At 33.6% G+C, this 7,130-nt stretch overlaps 2 long non-coding RNA genes across 2 annotated transcripts; one reads left to right on the forward strand and one right to left on the reverse strand.

Moving 5' to 3' along the window:
• The first annotated feature begins 572 nt into the window (after positions 1 to 572).
• On the forward strand, positions 573 to 1,574 carry LOC128018899 (uncharacterized). The gene is made up of 3 exons (XR_008185012.1): positions 573 to 697; positions 816 to 900; positions 1,445 to 1,574. It is a non-coding gene; the product is annotated as an uncharacterized LOC128018899 (long non-coding RNA).
• Positions 1,575 to 4,754: 3,180 nt separating this feature from the next.
• On the reverse strand, positions 4,755 to 6,885 carry LOC128018897 (uncharacterized). Its single transcript, XR_008185010.1, has 2 exons — positions 6,669 to 6,885; positions 4,755 to 5,624 (listed from the first exon to the last, which is right to left on the reverse strand). It is a non-coding gene; the product is annotated as an uncharacterized LOC128018897 (long non-coding RNA).
• Positions 6,886 to 7,130: the final 245 nt, after the last annotated feature.

The raw sequence follows: 7,130 nt of genomic DNA on the forward strand, positions 1-7,130 counted from the left end.
TTGTTGTTTCTTAAACTGTTGTACGGTCCAAATACCCACACTTGGCATCATTGCACATTTCCTTTATTTGGCCCAAGTGAGCATGAAGATCACAATGTGTGTCGATCTTAACATGACAAAGTTCATTTCAACTTTGCATTTTAAAAGAAACTTCTAAATGTCTTTTCAATAGTCCCTATTAAAGATGACAATTTATTTTGTGGTGCTTCTAATTAAGTGATAAAAAGAAGTTACAAATGATGTAAAAAATAAATATACTTTTCTGTGCACCAAGAAAACATGCAACACTTTGTTTTACTACTAAATTATTCTCAATTTCTAATTATTATTATTAATATTTCACAAACATTGGAAAGGTTTGCGTGACCTCCTGTGAGATCTCTGCAAAAAGTCTCACATTAATTCCAAAACATGATGCATGATGGGATACACTAAGCGTTGTATAGCGCTCCGGAGCAGTATTGGAGAGGTTTAGTGTGAGTTAAGGACACTGTGCTTTGGCATTATTAAGACCGGGGACAGTCTCATAGTCACGTACACACACTCTCAAGTGAATAAGACCTCAAGTGTGGGTTTGCAGACAATGCTGTTCTTCTTTTTCAGAAGTTTTTGGTGGGCCAACCCTCACAACCTTCCTAAAAACTAAAAGAGCTATTACTGAGTCTCAGCGAATCTTGCCACTATCAGCTCTTCCCAGGTAAATTTGTTTACTCATCAAATGCTCTGGTCTGAATCTTACTTTAAATTAACTTAATTATATGTTTAATGAGAAATATTGCTCATTGCACACATATTAAGATTATCTTGTTTCACAGAAGAGAAGGAAGACCAAGGAAATGATTTGCTCAGGATGAGGAATGAAGATGGTCATCTTGTGCTCAAGCAAACAGAAGTCCTCTGGTATGTGTGTGTTATGTGTTACAGGACTTTATGATGATCTCTCAAAGGAATGGTCATGTCAGCCGTTATTATTCTTTCCAATGTTTTTATATTTATTTTATTTTATTTGATACAGCTATAATAATTATAGCATGTTAGCAAAGTTTGACTGGAACATTTTTAATCTAAAGTTTTAAAAAAACACCACCTGTTATTCTTAAAAGCATACAAGTGTCATAAAAGTGGTTTAATTGATATAAACACCAATTGACATTATCTCACTGTTTTGTGAATGTTGTGTTATAAATTATGAATTGATAGTTGATTGGTTTGAAGCCAGGCCTTACACTGGACAGACTAAAACACATTTGTGAGAGAAGTCATTAACTCTGGAGAAAGATTCTAGAGGAAGAAAACACATTTACTGCAACAATAGATGAATTCTAGAGTTTCTGAGAAGTACACATGCTAATGGAGTCTCATGAGCAAGCCTCTGTAACTTTTTCTAAATTCTTGCATAATGAAATTGTTTATTGCAGTATTTTAACAATTTTACTTTGTACAGATGGTCTCATCAGCCAAATGAGGGGTTTTGACCAAGTGATGCTCTTGAAAGGAGTGAAAGAAGAGGATGTGGTAAATTGTCTTCAGAGAAAAAGCTTCTCAAAAGATCTTAAAACAGCTTGAAGAATGGTAAGTGTACAGTTCTACAAGGGTCATAGTTGCTCACCCTGCTAAAATCACACAGAACATAAGCTGAGCTCTCTGTCCATTAAACAACTTCATCTGGATTGTTTGTTTCACTTTGACCAGGTCTGGGATCTTAGGACTGAGAGATCTCACTGTCACCCAGTTAACCTCCATAGAGAACATTTATCAGAAGCGCTGTCTGGGTAGGGCAAGAAACATCATCAAGGATGCCTCTCACCCTAACCATGGACTTTTCACCCTCCTTCCATCCGGCAGGCGTTACAGGAGCCTACGCTCTCGAACTAGTAGACTCAGGAAGAGCTTCTACCCCGAGGCTGTGACACTCCTGAACACCGCACCACCAATCTAACCTGCACCTGCTCTTTTACTGCACTGGTCACAGTACTTTACATACATGTATTGCACTACTCATATTTTGCACAGACTGCACATGGTTAAATCTATTACACTATAAACTGTCTAAAGCTGTTACTGTACTAGCACAGTAAACTATTTCTACAAAAAATATCATTGCACTACTGTTATTTTGCATATAATAAATTGTTAAACTATACTTTTGCACACTCATTCAACTGTATTTATAACCACTGTTCTCAAGTTCCTGCTACTCATAATGTATATATAATCCTTCTTTGCTCTGTTCATAATGTACATACAATCCCTACATTACATTCATATTTATATTCTGTATATACTCCGATCAATATTGTATATAGCAACTCCACTGTACATTCTGTATATCATAAGCTTTACTTACTCTGCACTTTTATGTATATAAAACACTATATTCTTGCACTTCTGGTTAGATGCTAACTGCATTTCATTAGCTCTGTACTTGTACTCTGCATAATGACAATAAAGTTGAATCTAATCTAATCTAATCTAATCTTCTGGCTGAGAACAAGCTACACCACATCAGTGCTGGACATCAACCACAAACTGTTTCCAGACACGACAGAAGATCACGATGAAACCAGTTTAGATGTGTTGATAAGGAATCATTATTTTCTGAAACAGTATCACATGTCTTATAAGTATCACATGATCTGTATCACAGTTGACTGGGTGGGACTGTGACTTTTAAGGACATTTCATCACTCATCTGTGTGAACTGATTAATATATGAGGTTAATGTATTTTTGATGATGAATAATTATTTTCCTTGAATCTTATTTGTCTTGATGCTACTTTATCATCTTTATAGTCTATGCTTCAATAAAATGAATATGACGAATATTGTGTTCTGAAGATTCTTGGTAAATACATCATTTTACTAGGTAGGCTCATATGTGTTTATTTTAGACTTGGAAAAACTACATAATCATTATTGGGATTATTTTTTACTTAAGACATAAAAATATTTGATCAGATTAATGACATCTGGGACATCAATACACCAGAAATTTATTATTGTTTATATTTAGTAACAAATGCCAATTGTTTTGTGAAAGAAAGGGAGTTACGAGATTAATTATTTTGCATTACAAGATGGTGCCATGGGCTTTATTGTTACAAACACTTGAGGGATAACTGAGAATGTAGCAGGAATGATCAATGTGGATCTTGTACTCCATTCAAACCAAGAGCACACACATTACTGATGTCCAGTACCTGAGCAGCAAGATACAGGGGTGAGAGGACATTTTTACGCTGATTTCTGCTAATTAGTTATTAGTAATATATATATATATATATATATATATATATATATATATATATATATATATATATATGAATTAATTTGTCCTTGTGTAATAGTGAAGTATCACAATGTGTATACATTGTCCTTGATTACTGCTTAACAGTGGGGAATAGATAATGGCATGTTGGGTTCATCCATTATATTTATTGATGTTTACTTCAAAAATCAAGTAAATAATCTATTATTTTTATTATTAAAACATTTCTTTATAATTTTTCCATGTTTCATCAGATAGCCTCACAATGTCCTGTCAAAAGGTATAATAGCAATGATGTAAGAATTAGAAAACAGAGGAAAGTGAAAACTGTCAGATATAAATGTGACTCAGCTCAGTTTGTTGTCCATGATGAGGAGAATACATATATGTAGGTTTTACTGCCCTTCTACCCCCAGGGGCCCAGTAGCACCCCCCGGAAGAGCCCAAAACTGTACAATTGAAATGGCTGTAAATCAGAGTCCAATTAACATATCAAAGCGAAAATCAGCAGGATTACTACTTATGCTATGCTGATAAAATAATGTTGGGCACAGTTTTCAGAAATAAATGGATAGGTGGCATAAAGGCATTTTACATATTGCATACTCTAAAATACTAAATTTCACCATGCCTCTCAAATATATCATAGTGGTTTACACAGTGAATATATTTATATGTCCAGTTTACCATTAAATATATTATTTATTTCATTTCGTTAATAAAACTTTTTAAACTACATTACCCATAAGCCTCCATCTTTCTATCTATGGAAAGGGAATACTAGGCGCTGTTTTTTGTAGTTCATTGAAGTTATTCTTAGGGTTAGTGTTAGGATCTCGCTAAAAAGGTTATTTTTCTCAACATAGAAACACCCAATGTTGACTTAATATATTAACTAATGTGATAATAACAGCAAAACATACTTTTGTAACATGATCCGCTGTTTAATATGGGTTAAAAGATAATCCAACCACAGACAGTCCTGCGGTGACAAGGGACATTCACAGCCAATGACATCAAAGCTGAGCAGCGTCATCACACTTCCTTAACCATTTATTGTCATTCATGAACGCTGTTTTCCGTTTTTCGGCGAAAGGGATAGATTGGTTAACAATAAATTAAATTTGCCACCTATTAGATAGTGTTTTATTAACGTCTACACCTTCTTCCAACAATAATGAAAATACAGAATTATTATTGTTATTCAGACAACAATTTGGCAATATCGATGTGTACATGTGTGTGTACAACAACACGTGATGTGAACTGCACAGTCACAGTTTTATCTTATCTAACCAAAAGATTAATTTCATTCAATTTAAAAGATACATTTTTTTCCTGACCAAAGACAAGAGCATTTACTAATAAAAAGTAAAGAAATTATTAAGTTATTAAATTATTCAATTTTGTTTCTGTGATTTGCCTTGCTTTACCAATTAATCTCTAGGAATAAAAACTGAAATAAAGCATAATGAACATACAGAATTTTGTAAGAATTTTCCAGTATTTATTGATATGTCAAACTCATTTAAAGACAAAGTGCGCATATTACTGCACTGTCACCAAGCTCGTTTTTGAAGAATAAAACTATGAAGAATAAAAAGGCAGTTATGTTGTAAACGTTAACAATTTTCAGTGTGCAAATTCTTTTATTAAAAAACAAAACATTATAAATATGGTATATGTCTTTCAGAGAACACCGGAAAAAGATAAATTTTCTTAAAAGATTCTATTGACCAAAAAGTGATACACACAATGTAAATGTTTCAAACTCACAAAATAACATCATGAAGACATGCATGTCAAGTGTGCAATATCATCTATAAAACTCAATCAGCACAGCATCAGATAAACACTGATTGTCCGAACAATGGAAGAAAGATAAAGTGTTCAGGAAAACAAACACCTGCTACATAAAAATGCAGAAATATAACTTTAACAATAACATCATTCACTTCATGACTGGAACTAGGGGATTGCTGTGCATGAATATGTGCTTTACTAAAACTCCTGATCAGAACTGATGCTTTTTTATGATAAAAGCACCAGAAGTAAAGTTTACTGTATGAAGCTTGACAAAGAGAACACAATGCTTTATCAATATGATAAATGCTATTTTTTAACTATTGTTGTCATCACTGGTTCTGTATACAGTACAGTATATGGGTTGCTGGAAGGTCACAATGTATTCATTATAAGGTTAATTAAAACAAAGTTACATCTTCTGCAGAAATCAAACCACTGCAAAGTCTTGAGTCACTGATCCAGGAACCATTTCTGTGTGTGTGTGGGGGGGGGGGGGGGGGGTGAGTCCTTGTGCATGACGGAGAACTACAGTGTTATCTGGAAACAATCCTGTAAGACAGAAAGGATATAAATATTATGTAATTAAATGCAACATTACTGTGTTTTTTTTTAGACCATGAAAGCATAATCTGCAAAGATGCTGTATAATTAAATGTTAAATGCATCCATTATTAAAAGCAAGTCATTAATAGCAATATCTAGTCATGGAGATCACGTATAGTGGGAACATGAACTGATGGGGCTTATTTGAAGTAATTTAATGAGAAGCCAATTAACAATATAAACTTTCTGACTGTGTGGGGCAACTGATTTTCCAATATTGTGATAGTGTCAGATGAGATTGTCCAGGGGCTTGTACAATATCATACAAGTGTTAAATTGAATTAGTGAATTATTAAGACTTTGATGTGTGACTGTATTTAGGGATCATTTTAAAGACTTTTCCCCTTTCCAGATACCCACACTTGAGGTCTTATTCACTTGAGAGTGTGTGTACGTGACTATGAGACTGTCCCCGGTCTTAATAATGCCAAAGCACAGTGTCCTTAACTCACACTAAACCTCTCCAATACTGCTCCGGAGCGCTATACAACGCTTAGTGTATCCCATCATGCATCATGTTTTGGAATTAATGTGAGACTTTTTGCAGAGATCTCACAGGAGGTCACGCAAACCTTTCCAATGTTTGTGAAATATTAATAATAATAATTAGAAATTGAGAATAATTTAGTAGTAAAACAAAGTGTTGCATGTTTTCTTGGTACACAAAAAAGTATATTTATTTTGTACATCATTTGTAACTTCTTTTTATCACTTAATTAGAAGCACCACAAAATAAATTGTCATCTTTAATAGGGACTATTGAAAAGACATTTAGAAGTTTCTTTTAAAATGCAAAGTTGAAATGAACTTTGTCATGTTAAGATCGACACACATTGTGATCTTCATGCTCACTTGGGCCAAATAAAGGAAATGTGCAATGATGGCAAGTGTGGGTATTTGGACCGTACAACAGTTTAAGAAACAACAAATGCTGTGCAAATGATAACAACAGGAATGTTTGATAAAAGCGACAAACTATCACAGACCAACCTGCCTCTGCAGCTTTCTGTCTTCTCAATTTCTGAAGGAATACCTCTCCACAAGCACCACTGGGGTGACTGCTTCCTTTACGCCTTTTCAGCTAAGAAATTAATACAAGGGGAAAGAAAATAAAACAGAATTATATACAGAATGTTAATAGTGATCTGTGAGCAAAATATTTAAGATATAAAACAATATGAATTGAACTGCAAGATGGGAAAAATGTTTTTTTTTTTTTTTATTTACATTAAAAAGGTATTACAAGCATGGTACAGTAAATGTGATTACTGTGAAATATGTCATATAAAAGCACATTAAAACACTACCATTACAGTGGTACAACTATAGTTATTTTGGTGATTATTGTGCTATTACTATACCACAGTAAAACTACAGTTACTGTGGTAAAAAAAAAAAAAAACAACAAAAAAAAAAACATGGTAAATGTCTTGTTTACTTGGTTTTACCTAC

This window comes from Carassius gibelio, chromosome A8 (assembly GCF_023724105.1).
Source record: "Carassius gibelio isolate Cgi1373 ecotype wild population from Czech Republic chromosome A8, carGib1.2-hapl.c, whole genome shotgun sequence".
Classification (NCBI taxonomy): domain Eukaryota; kingdom Metazoa; phylum Chordata; class Actinopteri; order Cypriniformes; family Cyprinidae; genus Carassius; species Carassius gibelio.